Genomic DNA, 24,517 nt, shown 5'->3' with positions numbered 1-24,517 from the left:
ATGAAACTGGTTCTTAGAGTTTTATGAACAAAAATCCTTTCCTTTCTATGTCATGTGGGGCATATGGAGATCTAGAAATGCTCAGATTTTTGAACAAGTTAAGCTAATGTAAGGGTACTTTCTTAATGGTTTTAAACATACTTTCTAGAGACAAGTCTTATAAGGCAGAAGCTATCTTGAAGAATCTATTGTCTTAATGATACTTGGGCCAACTATCTTATATGTGTTTTTGATGGTGCCTCATCTTTCGAGATATGTGGCACTGAAGCCTTTATTGTATGTAAGTAAGGAAATTTCTTTCACTTTGGATGGTATAGTGGCATTTGCTCAAACAATACAGCGAACCTACTAGCTCTCAGGGGAGTCCTTTTCTCTGCCATGTGGCTTTTCATTGAGAATATAAATGTGTTTAGAGACTCCAAAATAATTATTAAGTGGGTAAATTTGAGAAATCTTTTCATGTCTTTAGAGCTCAATAACTAAATGGTCAAGATCAGAATGATGATTAAGGACTTCAATAGGATATCCTTTACTCATATTTGCAAAGGACAAAACCATGTTGTAGAATTTTTATCCAAAGCAAAGTGCAAGCTTAATCAAGTTTTTTATTTTTGTGAGAGTATTTCAGCAGTCTGGCAACATCAAAATATGAATGATTTTACTAGTTTCCTTTCCTTTAGATGCTATATAGATTTGAATATGTATTTACATATCTATTACTCTTTTTTGTAGATCCATAGAAATAATATATTTTTTTGTGTGCTTTAACTCGAGATAGAAAAAGGAAAGAAAGTAGAGATAGATAATAGATTTTGAAGTTGAAAATGACAGAAATCAGGAGGGACATGATTTTGGAAATGGGGAAACAAAGCAGAAAATCCATGTAAATGTAGTTTTTTTTTTTTTTTTTTTAATAATGAAAGTAAGTTTTATTTTTAATTTTTTATTTTGAAAAACCCTTTCTAATGTGGCATTTGTTTTATCATTTTATATTATTTTGGTAATAATGACCATAATTTAGTTATAATTTAATTGTTCTATGTTTTACATTAAATTTTTGGTATTTTATTCAGTTAAATTTGCTTAAAATTTAATATGGATTTTTTGGAATCACTGTTATAACTTAAAAAAATCATTTATAGAAAATTACGGAGAATGAAAATTTGGATGTGCTCAAAACATACAAAGATACGAGTTATCACTCTACTATTAGCTTATATGAATAGCCAAACAGAAACTCTGAAAATTTAAATAAGAGATATATTCGAATGCTTCTATCGAATAAGTGTTTTCGAGTGTGAATGTTGCTATATGATTCTTTTATGAGAGAATCCTTGAGAAACTTCTATATTTGGTAAGCAACACGAAATTCTTGTAATCATACTCCATCACTGAGATTTACTGAAAATAAGAGATATATTTGAATGATTCTTTCGAATAAGTGTTTTCCCAGTGTGAATGTTGCTATATGATTGTTTTATGAGAATTCTTGAGAGACTTCGTAAGAATTGAAAACTTCAAGCTCTAACTTTTTCGATCAGATTACAGGTCTTATGGAGCTAGCGAGCCGCCAATTTAGAATGAAGTGAATCATGTTGAATGAGATTTGCAATTATTTTTCAAAAATATATATATAATTGGTAAGCAACACGAAATTCTTGTAATCATACTACATGACTGAGATGCCTAGAAATTAATCTTTAAAGGGAAATTCGTGAAGTGATACCACATCGATGGGATGCCATAAAAAATTGTATTGGACTGGCAATAATTTATTCAAAATTTTAATGAAAGGTGGCTGTCAAATTCCATTATAGTTTAAATGGAGAACTCATATATTCCCTCATAATACTGTTTTCAATTTTATATAAATGTGACGTGATAGGAAAAATGGTCTAAGAATTGCAAAGTTTTAAATTGATGTAGTTGTAAAATGAGAGAGAATAATTTTTCTACAATATAGTCTTAGATATTATTCTTCATTAGAATTCATAGGTTGTAATTGTAATTTAAGAATATAGAGGAAATAAATTTAGTGTGTTTGGATGTACATTATAATGGAAGTTCTAAAGTGAATTAACCAAAACTTAAAGGCATTCCTAAAAAGGGAAGTGAAGACTGTTATAAAAAAAAATAAACTTCTTTCCCTTAAATCACATAAGAAATTATAGAATCACAAAATAGGATGAAGGAAAGGCAAGGGGACTCAGAAGATTAAGAAGGAAAAAATACGAAAAGTAGTTGATAGATGTTTAGAATATGGGGAACGATTGCACTAAAACGATTAGAAGAAAATAAAGGAACAATTAAACAACATAAAAACAAGAAAAGAACTAGATACCCAATCATAGAATTATAAGAAGACCTAGATACCCATCCATAGAATTAGCTAATAAGAATCTTTTAAAGAAGAAACAAAGGAATAAAGATAAGGTTTAACTAAGCTCTCACCAACTGTATAAATGGAACCCTCAAAAGCAGCAAGCAAGTCCATCCAGAGTAATCATTCGAAAGAAAGAATGTTGTATCAACCAACCAACTACATGGGTACTCATTAGACTGTTAATAGTCATGGTAAACTTCATAACTATAATTTTGTGAAATCCTTAAGGAAAATATTCAATTCCAATGATGTCAAACTACAAAGATAGATCAATCATAATAAAAATCAGAATGAAATGAGAAAAACTTAAAACCATGGATTCCCCTACTTTCCCCTATCGTATTTTCACGAGGTGGGACCCCTTTCACTTATATTTCAATCAGCATCATATAAGACACTCTACCTAGATTTATTGTTTACCGAGTGCCCCAACACTTTAACGGTTCTCTTTCCTTTTCATTAACTCTCTTACCATTTAAATTAATGGATCTCAATCTTGTTTGAGAGTATGTCTTGATTATTGTTCTTATTAAAATTTCTATTACGGCTATTTTTACCAAAATTGTTAAAGGAGGAAAATTTACGCCCTTTATTGTGTCTCATAAATCTATTTTTTTTTGTTATTTTTCCAAGATTTTTAATATGTATTAATTTTCTTGGATTTCTACTGACATATTATGGCATTTCTAACAACTTCATTCATGGTTTTAGGGTTGTCATGCATAATTTCCCATTTAAATGAAAGGTGAAGACAACTGAAAAATCACTAAATTTTAGGTCTCTCTATTGAATGTAGAAAAAATATTGCAAGATGGGTGAAGTTATTATCTAATTCATTAGTGGTCATATGACTAAGCTTCATCTCGTCAAACACCTTAGATTTATCATGGTAATACCTTTTTGACAAATATTTTTCTTTGAAGTAATCTTGAAAATATTCTCAATTCACCATCTTATCCTCTATAATATCCATAGTCTAATCTCTTCCCACCACATGGGTGCTTTCAGTTGCACCATATAAGTAGCTAATATAGCTTTTGGATTTTTAAGAACTCACACACCTGAAAATATTTTTTTATATTTAATAGCTATGCCTCCATTTCTTCGTGTCATTAACCATCAAAGACTTGAGGTCTAATATTTTTAAACTCTCTCTGAGATTCCACCTTTTGTTTCTTCCCTTGTCTAGGTACTATTAGGGGAATTTTGACTGAATTTTGTTTATTATCCTTTTCATCTTTAGATCTAATTGGCTCATTGTCATCCATGCTATCTAGATTTATCCTTTTGTACGATTACTTCCTATCCTCTCATGTGCAATTGGTCCTATTGATTCGAGATTTATGAGCCTTTCTTGCTCACTAGTATCATTCAACAAATTTTCAATATCTACTTAAATATTGGCTAATTCCACTTTCAGATCTTTCACAATATCTAATAGTTCTATTGTATGTGGCAATGCTTCACCTCATGGTTGCACCCAGATTTGTTCTCCCCCATCAATAGGTCTTGCAGATGGTTCTACCATTACAATTTTCTTCATTGCTCATGTAAAACAAAAATAATTACTTTGTTAAAGTCTAGTTGTGATTTGGCTCATAGGTATTGATTTTGTAACTTGGCTATGATACCAAGTGTAATGTAACTCCAAACACAAACTAAATGATTTTTCTGTATACTCTTACTTAGTTAAATAATTAGACATCTTCTTTTGTGTATTGTAATTAGACAATCTCTTAGATTAACATGTTACTTTATAAAATACTTGTTTTCTCTTTGTTTACAATATTGCTTTTAAATGATCCTTGAGACTTATGGATATAGAAGCATCACATTGAAAACTATATAGCTTTTCATTTGTCCATATTAATACATAAATAATTATTCTCCATGCTTGTTTTTCACTTCCTATTGAGATACTCTATATATACATATAGAGGGATTATAAAATTACATTTTTGGACTTTGGACATTGGGTTCATAATACCGGGAAGGCTTGTACTAACACCAAGTCAATATTACTTTGGTATACAATGTATATCTAACAAAATATATGGGTTAAAACATATCATTCACCGATCAAACTTATGTAAGTATTATGAGTTCTATACCATGAGCACTTAACATTATTTGACCCTGGAAGTGTTGATTTTTGTAATTATGGCTAGTCTTTATAATGTATATTTGATCCATTAATATATTTGTAAGCATGTTATTTGTAGTAGAAATAATCATGTTATTAGTGGTATAAGCAAAAAAAAAATATTAGATAGTATGTTCTTCATGTTTATTGAAAAAAATTCAATTTCAATTTGTAAAAAATGATTTTTTTAAATCCAAATAGATAATTTTAGCATCCTCCCCATCAAGTTGACCCTTCAAATTTTCAAGTTGGATTAGTTTAAGGATGCACCCATTCAAACCTTCAGAACCTATAAATAAGAGTGTTAGTTCCCTGTAATACTAGCGTAATCCCTTATTTTTATTAGTACAACCCCCTTATTATATTGTTGTGCCCATGTAGTCCCCATATTGTTATTATTGTGCCCCATAGAAGCCCACTATTGTTATTATTGTTCCCTTACATTATTATTGTTATGCCAACTCTCATTATATTATGACCCCTTAGACTCCTATATATAGAAAGGAGGTCTTGTCATTTGTATCATCCAAGAATTGTTCGTTTGTGTAATGTAAAGGAGGTTTCCACCTAGAAGAGGCTGAATTCTAAGGTGTTGATCTATATTTTCTATCATTTTGTGAACTAGTTTCATAACATTTGGTATGAGAGCTTTGGATTCTAGGGTTTCACTGCACCAAGCAGGTCACCATGGAATTTTCACTATAACTTTTTTTTTTTTTTTTCTGTGTAATTTCAGAAGATAAAAAAAAAATCCATTTGAGCCGAAATCATACTGATGCTCGCATCCAAATTTAAGATCTTGTCACGCTATATTTTCAGCGATATGTTTTGAGGAAGTTAGGGTTTTTTGCAAGCTACATAATTCCATCTCAAACAGATCATCGTGGGATTTTTGCTATAATTATTTTTCTACAAAGTTTCAGACTCTAAAATTAAAACCAATTTGAGCCGAAAACGGGTTGAAGCTCAGGCCCAAATTTCAGATCTTGTTTTGATATATTTGAAAAGGTATAGTTCAATACATTTAGGGTTTCTACAGGCTCCCAAATTACATCTCAAATAGGTGACCTTGGTAAAATCGTCATAACATTCTGTCTGAGCATCAGATTGTAGTTACACAAGAAGTTACCCAAAGAGGACATCCTATAGATTTATGTTTATCAATTGCAGATCCGTAGGTCGAAGCAGTGACATGTGACACTTCATACAAGTTCTCTCTTCTAAAAATGTATATATTCAGGTCATTGTGGGATATTGTACATAACTATTTCTTGGAGAATCCAATTATGATAAAACTAGTGGAATTGGAAAGAGGACACACAGGGCTAATGTTGGTTGTTCTTTTAGAACTGGAATATACGAAATTACAAAGTTACAGTGGTTTCAAGATCGAGCTGCTAAAATCAATAAAAGACAATATGAGGAAGTTTGATGGCAAGGATCCGGTAAATTGGAACTACAAATGGAGCAATATTTTGATCTACATGAGGTGCAACTGTTACAAAAGGTACATATTTCATCTTTATATTTAGAACCCGATCAATTTTTATGGTATAAAGGGCTTTGTTTTCGAAACCACTTGTTACGTGGTCAATTTTCATGGAGGAAATGATAAACATTAAGAGGATACAAAGAGAAACACCTTCTTTAGCCAATTGATAAATCTCAAACAAAAGTGTTCAATGGCAGAGCACACTGAGGACTTCCAAAAATTGAATATAAGGGTAAATAATATTCTAGAGAAGCAAAGGATTGATGTCTTTATAGGGACATTAGAGGGTAACATTCAACATTAGGTTCATCTTTTGGAACCTGATTCATAGAGAAGGAATTCAGGTGGGCAAGAAAAATTGAAAGCCAAGTTATGGAAACAAGGAATCCCACCACTCACGACTATGATAATGAAATTTTTTTTTCTCCTAGCCTTCCAAAAACTACAAGGTTTACACCACAACAATTGGAAGAAAAAAGAGAAAATAGGCTTTGTTACAATTGTGATAGCAAATACATTAAAGGTCATAAGTGTGCTGAGAATAAATTATTTTACATAGATTTTGAAGAGGGGGAAGAAAAGGATCAAGAAACATCAAAATAAGAGGATATACATCAAGAACCAACCCGAGAAAAAGAAGAAATGAATCCGACCATATATTATAAAGCATTATCAATAATTACCACTCCTCAAAATCTCAATATAGAAGGAAATATAAAGAAGAAAAGTATTCAAGAAGTGAAAGATCACATTGAGAAAGAAGAAATGAATCTGATCATATCTTGTAATGCATTGGCCAAAATTACCACTCCTAAAACTATCAAGATAGACAGACATATCAAGAAGAAAAATGTTCAAGAAGTGCAATATGACATCGAGCATCAACAACAAGTTCTCCAACTTTTCAAAGATAATGCCACTTTGGTGCAAAATAAAATGAAACAACAGGCCGATCAACATCACCGTGAAAGAAGTTGTGATGTAGGCGATTGGGCATTTTTACGGTTGCATCTCAAGCAAGCTATTTATGAGAAGGAAATGTTGAGAATACTACATGCACTTAAGAAATGGCAACTTTACCTAATGGGAAAACACTTCAAGGTAAAAATGGATCATGATAGTCTTAAATACTTTTTAGAACAAATATTATCTTTACAAGAACATAAAAAATGGGTCACAAATATGTTGGGTTATGACTTTGAAATCATCTACAAAAAGGGAGGAAAAATGTTGTTGCAGATGCACTCTCAAGAAAGGATGAGGATTAGAAGCATTATTTTGTGCTATTTCTATTATCCAACATGATTGGATAAATGAAGCAAGGGATGAATGGAAGAAGGGCGAAGAAGTGTGGCCACTCATTCAAAAGTTGCAAAAGATCCCAATTCAACCAATATTACGAGAACTTGATGATGAAGGAAAAGTTATATTGGAACCTAGAGCAGTCACAGAAAGAACAACTTGACAGCTACAAAATCGATCAATTTTAGAGTATCTCATCAAGTGGAAGAACTTACCCGTTGAATATTCCACATGGGAGGACAAGTATTTTATAGAAAAGCATCAGGAACTACTCAAGCATTCACGACAACACTTTTTGAAGGAGAAGGACATGTTAGGTCCCTATACTATTAGTGTAATCCCTTATTGTTATTAGTACAACACCCTTATTATATTGTTGTGCCCGTGTAGCCCCCATATTGTTATTATTGTACCCCATAGAAGCCCACTATTGTTATTATTGTGCCCTTACACTATTATTGTTATGCGAGCTCTGATTATATTATGACACCTTAAACGCCTATATATAGAAAGGAGGTCTTGTCATTTGTATCATCCAAGAATTGTTCATTTCTGTAATGTAAAGGAGGTTTCCCCCTCGAAGAGGCTGAATTCTAAGGCGTTTATCTATATTTTCTATATTTTTGTGAGCTAGTTTCACAACAAAGAGACAATTCATCCTCTCTCAAGGCCAACAATGAAGCTCTGAGAAAAAAAGAGCCTAATATGAGGCTAGAATGAAGTTTGAGGCAAGAGCATAGTTTTGAGGCATGCGAAGTACATCTGAGGCTAGCAAAGAGTTTAGGTGACGCATACGAAGGGAAATATGAAGAAGCAAAGTTTGAGGAGAATAAAGGTCTAAGGTAGTGAGGGAGGCCCAAATGTGAGGTAGTGAAGAAGATCATCTCTCAGGCCACTAAAAGGAATATTTTTAGCCAACAAAATCTCATCTATGATGGCTAGAAGAGAAACATTTTTAAGACAAGAGAAACACATGTTTCTTTGGCTCGATTGACTTGACTAGGAGATTGGACCATGGACATGGTTTTAGGTAGTTATTGACTATGATGTACTTTTGGGCTAGATTGACTTAACTAGGAGATTGGACCATGGACCTCTTTTCAGCTAGTTATTGACTATGATGTACTTTTGTTGAATTGAAGATTTCTCTACTGAAAAGGTTGTTTGGTTTTTTGTTATGTGGAGTTTTCAAGATTAAAATAATGTGCTATTGTGTAGTTGTGTCTTTATGATTTCCTTGCATATTGTTGAAATTATTTGTGTAATTATTTCATGATGCATAATGAAAGTAATATAAGATGAGAATAAAAAAGAATCATAAGAAATAATTATAAAATTGGAGAACTAGCTAAAAGTCAACATGATATTAGAGAAGCCCTCGAAAGAATTCATCTCTTATTTCAATTTGTGCCTATTTTAAAGATTCATTGTTGAAAGAAAAGCATGATTTTGCATCTTAAACGGAGGGCTGAGAGACCTCAAGTTTGTAGTTTGTTGGTATAAACAAAATTCTTGAAGAAGGACAAAGATCCTAAGCATTAGACCTCCGAGTAAATATATATTGCAAAATCACTATCCTATCTTTGCAAGATAAAAGGTTCCGTATATACGAACCTCAATAGGCATAAAAGGAGTCTATGTCTACGAACTGAATATTTTAGAATATCAAGTAAATTTCCCTAGTCTCGGACCTCCATATATGTATTTTAGTAGGGAAAAAAGTCAGCCTTAGTGAGCCAAAGTATCGATCTGAAAGCTTTAGTAGACCGAAGTATTATTATTATCACCGTTTAATAAAAGATCTGAGTTGAATATCAGACCGAGCTTCAATAGAAGGCATGTTACAGGGTTGAAAATCTTAGAGGTCTGAAAGTTTTTTTTGTCATATTGTAGGAGGCCAAAGGCCCATAGAATCCATCTCAAGAGCCTGAATTATCACAACGTGCATGTTATTAAAGTATAACTTGATTAAAGTCATGATCTCAAAATTTGGCTCCAAAGTCTTCCTTGATGAAGCCGAATTCTTAAATGTACGCTTGGAACTCCAAAGGATCTTTGTTCTATATATAAGAGAAGATTATGAGACCTAGATGAAATTCATCGCAAAAAGTTGAGCTGATTGATTTGGAATGTGATTCAGAACGCTACTAAATTCTGGAAATTTTATTAAGTTGACAAACTAGTCTGACAAGGACGAAGTTGTATATAAGAATTTTTTTTAAGTAAGCCATTCAATGCTAGGTCTCCATTATACTTTTTCTTGTCATTGTAATTCTAAAGAAGACGTATAAGATTAGATCAAATCATCAATTCTATAGTTTAGAAAATTCATTTACTTCAAGTTCAAAAAAATGGAAGAATGATTCATCAGTCAAAGGTTCGTTTCCTATAAAGACCAAAGCTAAGTGCTTGAATTCTACGGGAGTTCGTTTAAGACTAAGCAAAGGATGGTGTTAGGTTGTATGAATTCAGTCACCAATAACATTCAAAGCTAAACCTTGAAAGGATATTTAAGAGAAATGGATAAAATATTTTTTATAAATATTATTGTGACTTGAAATTAGGAAGTCAAATTCTCTAAACCTTGAAAGGATATTTAAGAGAAATGGACAAAATAACTTTTATAAATATTATTGTGACTTGAAATTAGGAAGTCAAATTCCTTAACGTCATTCTTGAACATGCCATCGAATCAAAGTATTTTTTCAAGTAGGCAGAAGATTATTTTCATTGTGACAAAGAAGCATGGAAATCTGATTTCAATGAAGCTTGGTCGAGCGTTTGAAACTCTAATAAAGGCTGAGTTACTTGATTCTATGATTTCGAATGCTTTTGATGATTTGTTATGACTCCAACACTTTAGAATAAGCTCTCATCGATAAAAAGATTGTTGAATAGTTTATGAGTATTCTGAGCTTTCGATGAAAAAGGAGATGATTTCTTTTTCAGGAATGAAGAAGGGAGATAAGTATCTTAGGACTTTGAATGATAACTAGAGATACATTGGAAATGTTTTCGAATAAATGATCAACTTTATAGCCTTGGACATTTGGGAATTGATTTGCAAAAAATGTAAGGACAAGTGCTATGCAATTAGGGATTGTAAGCTCTAAATTATTTTTTTAAAGAATTATAAAGATATAGTGGTTAAAGTAAAAAACTATAGATAAACATTTGTAAACCCTATAATCCAATAAGGGTTTGGAAAAACAACTTAGGGTTTATGAACAAAACCCTAGAATTGGACATTTTCACTAAAATTAGAAACCCTAGGTTTTCCAAAGAAGGAATGACATCAACATGATGATGTGGATAAGGGTGCAAGATGTATGCAAGAAGACTAAAGTTCAAGAGGGAGCAGATATATTCTCAAAAGGTAAGTATCTTATATCTCTTTTATTTGATTATTGCTATTGTTATTATTTTACTACTAGATGGACTCTTGCCTTTGAACTATTTTCTTCTTTGTAATTGTTCTTCCATGACCTCCTAGTGAGGAATGTAGGTACATAGTGAAGATTACCAAGGCTCTAGTAGAAAATGAGAAGAAGGGAAGAAAAAAGAAAAGTGTGTGACAAAAGGACCAATTATGAGAGATATAATGGGATTTGGACTCAGAAGGAGCACAAAATCAACAAGATGGAAGTATGCCTTAATCTATGTTAGAAGTCACTCACTACTTATAAAATACAAAGTATGATTGAATGGTGAGAATTACAAAGAGAAGGACTTCCTCAGTAAGAGGAGGAATACTATGAAGGGGTATCCTATAAGGTACACTTTTGTTAAAGTTTATTATCTTTATTATTTATGTTGAAAATGATACTAAGTGGATGTAGAAATCATCTTCCTCAAGAAGATATGTACATAACAACTACCTTATGCTAGCAAGGCATATAAAGAAGTCTCATACTTGTAAGCCCATACAAGGATTTATACATGCTTCTCAAATTTGGTAGGTGGATCAAGTTTGAACATATACATGATATGTTTGCTCACGATGTCAAAAGAGACCTTATGTCAAAGGGAGCACCATTTTCTAAAGGAAACTTTTTGAGAGAGAGTAGTCAAGGATTCCAAAGGATGTCTTGTTTTATCTTTAGATGGATTTGATATTTGGATACGAAGTGAATATAGTAAATACACTTTAATATCATTCATGGTAGAGGGAGCAACCAATATTTCCATGAGATGATCTTTTCTAAAAAAAAATCCAGTTAGGGTATCCTAGAAGTAGTTAAGATGATGGATCAAAGGAAGTAGAATAGTTTATGGCTAAGCGAAGGAATATAGGTCAAAATATGTTGGAGTACCAACATGTTATAGTTGGTCATGGAATAGTGAGTTATGGCCTAAGACATCACTCAAATAGTGATGTACAACTACAAGCATAGACATATTCTAACTAGGCAGGGAGTCCAAATGACAAGTAGAGTACTTTAGGAGAATGCTTCAGTTTGGGATTCAATCTCACAAATGAGCTAGAAGCACACATCTGTTACACTCATGGGCCAAGTGTGTTTTAATTTGAATGGCATGTTGTGAAGCAATCTGGTTCTAGCTTGCATGATGAGTAGATCAAGTGCAAATGACAACATTCTCATAGGTTAAGGCACCTTGATATCTAGTACCAAGACATGGTAAAGGAGGAGAGAAACATGGATTCAATATTACCAAGTTGATTATCATTAAACAAGATTGTCTCTCTCAACAATATGGAGAAATGAGGTAGCAACATGAGAGGATAGTCATGGTCCTATACCTCTTAATGAGAGAGAGTATTGATATGATAACATCATGGACAATAATTCTCCCTATGTCAAAAATATTGACCAAATTAGAGAGAATTATCCAACAAAGGAAAATAAGTCTTCTTGTGTCAAGTATGTTGGCCCGATTAGGAAGAATTGTCATACAGACCCATATTTCTCCATAGATGGGGTTGATTTTTATCTCTTAACATCAAGACCCCAATTACTCCCTAGATAGGGCTCAATGTGGTCTCTTAGCATCAAGACCTAAATTACTCCCAGGATAGGGTTAAATGAGGTCTAGATCCATATTACTCCCTAGGTAGGGTTGAGTGAGGTTTTTCAACATCAAATTTAGTCTCTCTAGTTTGGATGAGGAGTTCATTTCGAATCAGGGCTAATTGATGAGATAGAGTGTGGAATTTGGACTTGGAACTAGATTACTCAAATGGATTGAGTGTGTCCCTATGGCTTCACCATGAGTCAATTTAAATGACCATGATGATGGTGAACTAGAGTTAGTGAGTATACCATGGGCGAGAGGTGATGACCAAAATCGTGGTGAATAGTTGATGCTAAATGTTATGTCATGTGTCTAGATTACCAACTAGTTGTGTATACTAGTTGATGCTTACAATGTGTGAGAGAGTTCAACTAGTTGATGTTGATATTGATGATGATGTCCATGATGTGAAAGATGATGATGAGATGTTGATGATGTGAGAAATTTTGACAAGATGATGATAAAGATATACCATATGTCAAATATGTTAACAAGGTTTATGAAGATTTGTTATAACCTTTTCATAGAGAAATTCTATCAACATGAGAACATCTACATAGTCGTTATGAATACCTCCCAAGTTAAGAAGGAGTGTTAATTTTTGTAAATATGGTTAATCTTCATAATGTATATTTGATCCATTAATGTAAGTTTCAACATGTTCTTCATGTTGATTGAAAAAGGAAGAAATTCAAATTTATAAAAATTGAATTTTTAGGCTCCAAATAAATTATTTCAACCTCCTCGAGGTCAAGTTGGACCCTCAAATGTTCAATTTGTATTAGTTGAAGGATGCACCCATTTAGACTAATGGTGCCTATAAATAAGAGGAAAATTTTCTTCCCTGAAGGCCAACAATGAAGCTAGCGTCTCTTTGAGGCAGGAAGAGCCTAATTCGAGGCTAGCATGAAGTTTAATGCAAAAGAAATGTTTTGAGGCATGTGAAGTACAAATAAGGCTAGAAAAAAATATATCTAAGTCATATGAAGGGGAATATAATGCAGTGAAATATGTGGAGAACAAAGATCTAAGGTAGCCAACCAAGGGCCAAATATGAGGTAGTTAAGAATACCATCTCTTAGATGAGCGAAGGGCATATTCTAACCCAAAAAAGTGTCATATGTGAGGGCTAGTAGAGAAACATTTTTTACGAAAGAATAGAGCATGTTTCTTAGGCCAGATTGACTTTAATAAGAGGTTGGACCATAGACCAAGTTTGACCTAGTTATTGACTATGATGTATCTCTCTTCAATTTAAGATTTCTCTATTGAAAAGGTTGATCACTTTTCCCCTTGTGGGTTTTCCCATAGTATAATAATGTTTACTAGTGTGGATGCCTATTTATTATTTCCTAGCAGATTTTTGAAGTTCTCTATGTAATTATATTATGATACATAACGAAATTAAGATAAGATCTAAATCAGAAATAATCATAAGAAATAATTATAATTTTGGAGAACTATCTAAAACTCAACAAGAAGCACTAAGGATCCAGAATTATGAGTCCTTACACCATAAATGTTGCACTTGCCGAGGAAGCTGGAATGCATCCATGGGACAAGGTCACAAGTGGATGGTCTAGATAAATCCCCGAATTTGAATAGTTGGAAAGTTGTGAGAGTACAAACCCTAATAATGACTACCCTTTCTAGTTGTCAATAATTGTCGTGTCTTTTCCTTTCCTAGGGTTTTAACTTACAAGGATGTTGTTATTATATTTTTTATGGTGTACTTTCTCTCTAAAGGAATTTGATGTATATGGGGATAAACATTCTTGCTACCCAATAACAAGTAACCCATAACCCTCCTTAGGAAGGTTATTTTACCATTTACTTGATGAGTATTGTTGTTGTTTTAATGTTTCCTCTATTATGTTTTGTGATTTTCCTTTATTAAGTAATTGAATTTTGTTAGAAGGATATAGGTTGTCCGAGGGGCCTTTTCTTCTTCATTGGTTTTCCTAGGGTTTCTTGAACAAAGATCCTCGTTTCTTTGGTTTTTCTCTAAATAGGGTGGTTCAACTTCAAATGCCCTCTGAGCCATAATTTCAACTTCTATTTCTATAGTTATTGACACTACACCTAATCCTCTTAGTGATTGGCCTATTTTATCTAATTCGATCATGAACTATTTTACGTAATATTTTGGTTTAGGAATTTCATTCCTCTTCTTGCTAGCTAGTAGTTTTTCTTCATATATAATTTGATGAGGGTTCTAAATTTTGTGCGACACTGATGGTTTCTAACATTTTCCTTTAAGGGTTTGTTTGTTTATTTTGGACACAAGACTTGTCCGAATTAAAGAATTAGACCACTCAAGTAAGGAATCATTTACTACTAATCCCCTTTGTCTTTTTCTATTTAATATATACACCAACATTATTTGGGTTAACACCCTCTGTTACTTCAATCACTAGTGTGATATTGTCATTAATTTGGGTCACCAAATGCTTCAATATTTGTTACCAAGTTTTTCTTTCATTTCTACAGGTCTCCATAATGGATTTCTTATGGCTAACCCTTTCATGAGGTAGCCTTATAATCTCCTTGAACAACGCCAGTTATCACCACGTAATAACTTAGTTCCATTTTTCTTACTTGTTTTTAAATTCACACTTAGCTTTATTAATAAGATAGGGGTAGATTTCAGTTACTATATTATAATAACAACTATGAATATCTTGTAACTAGTATAGAGAGTCACGATTGTCAACGAAACTCTCACAGGGTAAAATTTATGGTTAAGTCCTTCACTTCAAATCCTCGTTTCTGTAGAATTTAGATTTGTCCTGCTAATAAACGATTCCGCCTCCTAGTTGTTTTAGGTTAGTCCTTCACCCTATCTCAAGTTAATGCAAAATTAAATTATTCTTGTATCCCAGTTACCAATATTTCTTTTGAACTCCTTCCTTTCTTTGTAGGATTACACGATTTGAAGATCATAACTAGCCTACTATGACCATGGTCATTCTATCTCAAGCTACAGTTTTGCATATTTTTGCTTTTTCCTATGTAACAGTGGCTAGCCTGAGTCTTGTAACACTCAACTCTATTTGTGTAGATAATGTTTTTTCCTTTTTTTAATAATCAACTTTGGATATATAGTTTGTATTTCGACTGAGTTTATTTCAAGCTAATTGTACTCTATAGAAATTATAAAGATTGTTCAAACAAATGATTTGCAATTGTTTTTAATAACACACTAGACTTGATATTATTTTGCCAAGTTTTTCATTATTTCAGTTTTATATGTAAAAATGGGCTTATTTCCAGTAATCAATGTAAATATACTTATTTCAATGATTCATATCACTCACCTCTCACTTTCTATTGAATATAACTTATTCTGTTGTAACCATTCCGCCTTATGTGTTGGATCTATTTCCATACATAGCTATTTGTTTATCCTTATGTATATTCTCAACAATTTCTTCATGTTGCGTTATACAGTCAAGAATTATTATGTACTCCATTTGTTTTACCTTGGCTAGGCTGCAAATAGTAGCCAATTATAGAAATGTGCATGTTGATTATAACTTACTTCCCACCTCTAGTTTTATTGATTAAATAAGCATCGATCGCATTAAAAGCATCACACGTTAATTTTTTAGGCATAGTTAGTGCACTTTAATGAAAAAAAAAAAAAAAACTCCATTTTAACATCTCATAACGAGTAGCATTTAACCATTTAACCATAATACATGCAGTAGTTTTTAACTTTACTGGTAACAACTTTTCATGCAATTATTTCCAACGTTTATCTATAATGTTATATTACTATTCTCCCTTCTTTATCTAATCATCATATCAGTATTCAACTACAGTATAAGACCGGAAAACGTATGCCTTTCTTGCTATGTAGAATACAAATATATCGAAATTTCCATCTAACCTCTAGTGAATGCTAGTCATTCTCCACTATACATACTTCTAAACAGGATAAATATATACATTTTTCAAACTATCGATATAACGTTTACCTTTTTTCTATTTGTTACTCGAATAATGATGTTGTATAACTCATTAGTTATAACATGTATTCGAGCCAAATTGCTTCTCAAAAATCACATATAATTCTGCATATCTCATAGTATATGTTACTAAGGATATATGTATTCTTTCCTCGTACCAAACAACTATTTTAAAAATATTTATGAATAATAGAATATGAAAATATATCTGATAAAAACCAATCTAGTTAAGTTAATTACTTATATGAACCTTTAGAGATAAAGTATCAACCTAGAAATTCAACCCAACCATCAATTGGGCTCTTAGACACTCCCCTCCATCTCTTTTTCTTCTTTCTCTTTCTTTCTCTCTTTGATTGTCCAAACTATCTTTTGTTATTGGTATTTGCTTCTTCCTTCCTAGTAGATTTTAGCAATGCCCAGCTTTCAAGGTTTACCATCTTTTTCTTTACCTAGATTTTATTTTTAATGGGAATTATCAATTTTTTTTTTCTTTTCTAGACATTCATTTCTCTCCAAGTATGCTTATCCTTATCTTCCCACCCAACACAACATTTCTCTCCAATTATGGTGTTTCTCATCTTTCCACCCAACATAACATCTCTCTCTAGTTATGTTGTTTCTTTGTGGTAGTATTTCTCCCTAAGATCCAGTAGAATTATGGAAAGTTACAATTGTGACCAATGTGACTTTCCTTTTTTTTCCCACAACCTAGACTCATTCACTTTATTTTTTTTGGATAACAACTAAGCCTTTACAATTGTGACCATTGTGACTTTCCTTTTTTTCCCACAACCTAGACTCATTCACTTTCTTTTTTTTGGGATAACAACTAAGCCTAAAATACTCAACTGTCATTTCCCATAATATTTACAAAGCAAAAAGAAGAACACTTGTTTATTATTATGAAATCTATTTACATAGGTCATTCAAATTCAATATTTGACCACAACCAAATTTTCTAACTCAAATAATTATAGGTAAACATGAAACAATAATGTCTGCAAAAATCAATTGCAGCATGAGTATTACATTTTCCCCCACTTAAATTAAACATTGTGCTGGGTGTTTCCTCTGCTTTCATCAGTTCTAAAAATGTGATCGAAAGGCTTCCCACATATTCTCTTCCATTTTCCAGGCAATCGCTTCTTAAAATGCTTTTAAGATTTGGTTAACTGATTTTAGGGCTCCCATCTACCCTTTATAGTTTATTTTAGTAGGATCATTCCTTGAAGGTGCGGCTTCAATGGAAGAAATGGCACATATAACTCAATATCCTCATATTTCTCCAGATCAATGGTTAGTAGGTTATTCTACTAGAATTTATCATAGGAGCATCCCTCAGCGATTAAAACTAAAATTGAAGAAGTAGAACATGGTGCAAGGATTAATGGCCATTTTATTTTACATGCTAAAGGTTAGGATCAATTTTGTTTTACATGATAAAGGTGAGGCAAACCTACAAAATGAAAATTGTGAAAATATACTAGCATGATGTTGGAGCATATTGGAGCATATTTGGCTTTGGTAAAACCCAACTAAAATCAAGTTCATGTTTGAGTTCGTAATGTAGGAAAAAAAGTGTTCCTACTCTCATATATTTTGAATTGTTGATAATCCTATTATGTCAATTGCTGATACACCACCCAACAGATAGTTGTTGCTCCTCCTCTAGCTATGTTTCATTAAATTGATGATTACTTTTGAGTTGCTAACACTCCCAGGATCATATTATGATACTCCTATTGGATACTCCTATTGTGTAGAGTTTCTAACACACTCCAACTGTAGTTGCTGCTATAGGAAACCAACTTTAGACACACTACAAGAATGGGATGCAGGTTGTCAAATTTTTTGTTTTTTCTGTTTCAGTGTAGTGTGGGTAATCAAATTGATTCAATTATGGAATGCAAAGAGGTTGGTAGGATGGGAAATGAATTGTTTGAGTTGAAATTTGAAGAGGTTTACAGCACTAGAAATAAATTGTAGGAACAAGGAAGAAAATGAGATAGAAGCAAACCTTTATTTATGAGTACACCAAATATTTTTTCAAACTATCACTTTGATCGGGCATAAAAGAACCAGAATTCCAATGAGTCACAAGGTATGTAAATGGACTAAAATACTTAATTCAAGATTGAGTGAACCCACATTATTTTCCTCAACATTTTTGTATCCTATGACATTTCTTTGAAGGTAGAGGAAAATTTTAATAGGAAAACATAGCAGAAAGGTAGAGGAATAGGTTTTAGAGGCAGAGGTAATGAGGGATTGTTGGAAGCAATTAAAAGGAATAAGAGTCCACCATTGGTCAACCTGGTAGAGTTGGAAATGGTGTTGGAAGTGGCAGATGAAGTTCCAAAAGAGGAAAGGTCATTTATGTAACTACTTGTTATCACTGTCGAGTTGAAGGACATAAGAAATATGAGCTCCAAAAAGGACAAAATTGAAGGTGAAGAAGTGAAGCCAGAACAAAAGTACACAAGCCAATGAATCTACTATTGCTAGAGAAAATGTGACTATATTGCACCAAGAACAAGGTGAAAATTTTATGTTTCACATAGTTCTACTCAAGCCTAAGAAAAAAATTATGGAAGAACCTAAACAAAGAGGGAATATTTTCAAAACTAAATATATGGTCCAAGAAAAGTGTTGTGACTTGGTTATAGATGGAGGAATTACTAAAAATTTAGTATCCACATCGATAAGATGAAACTCAAAATTTTAGTCCATCAATATCCCTATAGAGTCTCATGGTTACAAAAAGGAAAGTAGGTGGTTGTGACTAGGAAATGCTTATTAAATTCTCAAATTAGAAGCCTGCAGGAACATATATTGTGTGACGTGGTTGAGATGGATGAATATTTAGTGTGCACTAAAGTATTGGACAAGATCAAACTCAACATTTTATTCTAGTCAAATCCCTAGGTAGTCTCATGGTTTTAAAAAGGATATATGGTTGTGATTGAGTAGTGCTTATTAAATTTTCAAATTGGAAGCCTCTACCAACATGTTTTGTGTGATGTGGTTGAGATGTATGCATGCCATATACTTCTCGAAATATTGTGACTTCTTGACATGCAATTTTTCCATTATGTCCAGGAAAACACATACTAGTTTAAGATGAGCTGATAGTGGTACAATCTCAAACCAATGCTGGAAAATACAGTAGAAACAACATGAAGTTTTGGAGGTATAGTAATGAGTAATAGAAATATCATGTTGTTTTTAGCCAAGGAGTTTGTACATGAAAAAAGAAGGGAACCTTTTTCTAGTAGTGATTCCAAAGGTTGTGCAAGAGGAAATGAAATTAGAAACCATATGAACAGAAACTAAATCCTTGCTAGATGATTTCAAGGAGATTGGTTTTGGTAAATTTCGAAAACGACTACCTCTCGTAAGAAGTATTTCTCAACACATTGACTTGATTCCTAGATCATTCTTACAAAACAAGAAACTTTATAGGATTACTCCAACAAAGAGTGAGGAAGTAAATAAGAAGGTAGAGTAGTTTCTTGATAGAGGACTGATAAGAGAAAGTTTAAGTCCATGTGCAATACCAACAACAATGACTCCATAGAAGATAGGTGAATGGAGAATGTGCGCGAAGTCTAGATCCATTAATAACATAACCATCAAGTGCTGATTTCCCTTGACAATGATGGAAAATGCTATGGACTATTTGAGTCAGGTTGCATATTACAAAAATATATGCTTGAAGAGTGGTTATCATGAAATACTGATTAGGAAAGGTGATGACTAGAATACTACTTTCAATATGAAGCATGGCTTGTTTTAATGGTTGGTTTTTAACTCATGAATGAGGTCTTGAAACCATTATTGTAAAAGTTTGTTATAGTATGCTTGGATAACATTTTAATTTTCAGTAAAAGAAAATAGGAGCACTTAGAACATGTAGGGCATGTGTTGCGGTGGTTGAAGGAAGGGAAGTTGTTGATCTGTTGAATTTTTCAAGTGCAATATATACTAGCACAATATTTATGAAAATTGATAATTACTTCTAATGATGTTGATCTTCTTTTAATTTTTACAATAGATAAATAAGAAATTATACTTTAGAAATTCAACCATATAAAAGAAGTAGAACAATACAAATCATAATGAACAAATAGAGAAAAAAATTTACCTCGGGAAAACCCATTAAGGGGAAAATGCAAAATTTTTAATAGAGAAATTATTTTGTTGAACAAGAGACACACCTATACTTCTAGGCAATAACTAGGTAAACACAACCTTGAAAAAATCAATGGTCAAACCTAGTCAAAGACTCTAAGTGAAGGCTTCCAATTTGATTTAGGAACTCACTCTTTTGATATTCCATAGGTTGAATTTCAACCACCTAGAAACTACCAAAATCCCATAATTTTAACCCCCTACAACTGCAATTGTGCAAAAAATAAGTGAACTATGAGAGAGAGAGTCCTTTCACATGTGCAAACATGATATAGAGGGAGAGTTAGATATTTATTTCCTCCTTCTTTTCATCCTCCTCGGTGTTCATGTCATTTTCTTGGACGTTGTGAAGATTGTTGAGACTATGAATTCGTGCATTTTGGAGGAGGTCGAGCTGCCTTTATATAGAGATATGGTAAGTTGAATGGGTGTAACGTTTCCTGTGCTGAGTTGACATGGAAGGGGGCAACATGACTAGCTTTGGAGCAAAAATTTCAAATTCAAATTTTCTTTTTTTAAAATTATGAATGGACATGACTCAGAAATAAATTTTTCTTTTGACTCTAGCATGAAGAACATGATTTACAATAATTAATATAAATACATCAAGTGGAAAAATATACATTATAAAGACTAACCATAGTCATAAAAATTCAACATGATCAACTTGAATAAATGTACATTTATGTAGAATGAGTAAGTGTACATAGGATTTTTTATTATTTTTTGCATAAATTCCTTAGGCAGGCAGAAGCAATCTCCCTAGAGCTAGCTCCTTGACCTAGAAAAAAACAAGAAAAAATTGGTATGTTTTCCTTAGAGAAGCTTAAAATATTTGAAGAATACCTACTTAAAATCCAACACAAGTTTCCTCCTTCTCCCTGCTTGCAAGCTTTACCTCCAACTCCAATCCCTAAACGTGGAACCTGCAAAACATCCAAAACAAGCAAGAGAACCAAAACATAAAAATAAAATATAGAAAAAACTCTAAACAATAATCCAATGATTCATTTTTCTACATATATATAAAATGAGATGTAATGTATAGGAAAACAAGACCCTTTTGTATTAGGAGAAAATTACAACCCTTGTATGTCTTGACCTTGCATGGGTGCTTCACTCACTAAACCTCTCACATAGCACGTACCTTCGTGGAATACTAAACAATACCCTTAATTTGACTATGGATATTGGAAAATACCTCTAAAAATCACATTATTTAACCCCCTACCAATATAAATCCAATACACCCTCCCAATTTTATAAAACCCTATTTTCACTAAATATTGTATGTATCCATTTTTTTTATTCACATTTTTTTATACCCTTTTATTTTTATATCCCTCGTATAGTGACATGATGCCTCTTTTATGACCCCACGTGCATTCTACAATGCACCATTCTTCTTTTGATATACATTGTAAATGCATATTAGTTCTCCCACAGTGCAATTACTTAACCCACACTCAAGCACAACTCACTATGATTTGTGGAATTTAATGGTCTAAGACACACAAATATCAACCATATTTTAGAAAGATTGGTTATGTGCATGTGTATAAAATAGCATATAAATTGATCTATATGATGATGAAAAATAAATTGATGAATCTTTATGAATAGGTTTGCAATGAATAAGGTGTTCAAGCACAAGTCTAGGACCTCTAGATGCAAGACAACTATCTACAATCAAGGTTGGGGCCCCAAATCTCAAACCAAGGGTGCAATCCCAACCTACACATGCTTAGAAGAAGAGGATGGACAAGTCCCAACACATGCGCTCTTAAGGGAATAACATGAAAGCATGAAATCACCTTTTGATTCACTGTCATCTCACCAATGAGATATGGGCTATCACTCGTAGACTATGTAAAATGCAATAATGGATTGGAGATAACATAAAGGAATTAAATGAATGGACTACAGCTAGAACATAAGAAAAAAATTTGGTTGTAGAAGTGATCTGCTCCATTTGGCTAGCTCAAAACAATGGTGTATTCCAAAATAAACCTCCAAGATTTTCTACATGTTGAAGGAAAGCATTATCTTATCATGCACCTCACTAAAGACAAGGATTCCTTGCACTCTCCTACCTTTGAAATACAATTCTAAAACTTCTAGAGGATATTTTAATTATCCCATTTTTAGGTCACAACCAAGCGAGACACCACGTTGGTGTATGAGATCCCGTAACTTGTGGGACAAGGGACCCACCTCCCCATAATAATCTGACCACTAAGTCAATGAAGGCATACATACTCCACCCCCTCTTGTTTTGAACCTGTGAACTCTTAGGAGGAAACACATCCTCTTACCCATTAGGGCCACTCAAGCTAGATATAGTGGATTTCTCCTTAAGGTCTCTTTGCATAATGAGAAATTACATTGGAAGTAACATCATATAGGAAATAGAAATGACCTTGGAAACAATATTAAGAACTAAGATCACTTCTTGGGAATAGGAATGACCCTCGCATTTCTATAATCAGAGAATCACTTTAAAATTTAGGCTAAACAATATTAAAGTAATGCCTTGAACACCAAGAACAAAGAGCCTTATTGCCCTATAATAGAGTGAAATATGCAAGATCAAATTTACAAAAAAGATCTGTGAGAGAACATCCATGTACACAATTTTGGCAAAGAACATTCATGTACACAATTTTGCCAGAGAAAACATCTATAATACCAAAATCAGTTGAAAAGCATGATCTGGAACTTTCAAATTCGAAAACCAGTTGAGAAGCATGGGATCAGACTTCCAAGATTTTGTATAATGATTATCCAAGTGGAAGTTCTCACAAGACGATCTTAAATGTCAAAGGATGAAATGATACGAGAATATATTTGACAGAAATTGAAAATAAGTTGTGTTACCATTCTCCACACAACCGGATCTCTTTTGTTGTCTATTCTAGTCCTTCCCACTCACTGTTTTAGTCTTTGGAAACCTACACAAGGCACCTTACAGCCCACGATTTCGTAGAGAAAGAGCTCCAAACTTTGTTCAAGGGTTAACAACCTTTTCTCCACCCGCACTAGTCTCTGTGCACCTGAAACATGAAGAGAAGGCCCTATAATATGCCTCTTGGACCTGAAACAGTCCTTCATGCAATGTTGCATCTATGGCCATAAAGCTTACCTCAGACCTATTATCGCATATAGATTTTTGTTAAAAAAATATTTATATGGGAAATTTTTTCTTTGGTGTTTAAGGTTGCAGTTGCTCTTAGGATTTTATACAAGATTATTATTATGATGGTTTGTAAATATCGAACTATCTCCCAAGCCTACTAGTTCTCGGCCACATTCCAAATCACAACATAGATCATCAAAGAGACCACCGATTCTTTCCCCCTCTCACGGTTTTGTTTGTCCTGTTAACTGCAACCCAATCGAAATCTTATGTTTGGTGGGCTCTGTCGTTTCCACAGTTTTGGGCTTTTGAACCAAATTCAAGGTGTTGCGAAGAAATTATATGGTGAAAGGAAGATTTCATCTGGATTCAAAGGAAATTGGAGGCTAAATCCAGGTAGTAGACATTATTGAGCAACATTCCACTTCTTCAAATGGGCTAATTCTATTTCAGGGAACTATTCATGCACTTTAGATCCTATACTAGTACCATCACATGATCATTGTACTCTAGGTTTACAAGGAATGATTAAACATGAGGTTGGACGGTGGTCTGGTTTGGTAGAGGGTGCAAATGATCTATATGGAAGAACTTTCCATATTGATTCTGAACATGAGAGATATGTTAGCAAGAGTTACAATGCAAGGCAGCTGGCTACAGGAGCTCTAGGTGTTCCTTTGTTTGAAATTTTTCCTAACAAAAGACAGTGGTCAAAAATACAAGGAGAATGTGGTCTACCTACAGTGGAATGGACAATATGCAGATGCTTCCTTTTTCAGTATCGCCTAAAGCTAGTGAAGGCTCAAATAGTAACATAGAGAAAAATGATGATGTAGATGTGGGAGATGAGGGATTGAGATGA

Source organism: Pinus tabuliformis, chromosome 9 (assembly GCF_031772625.1).
Source record: "Pinus tabuliformis cultivar Carrire ecotype Pingquan chromosome 9, CPIR1, whole genome shotgun sequence".
NCBI classification, from domain to species: domain Eukaryota; kingdom Viridiplantae; phylum Streptophyta; class Pinopsida; order Pinales; family Pinaceae; genus Pinus; species Pinus tabuliformis.
This window is presented reverse-complemented; position numbering follows the sequence as displayed.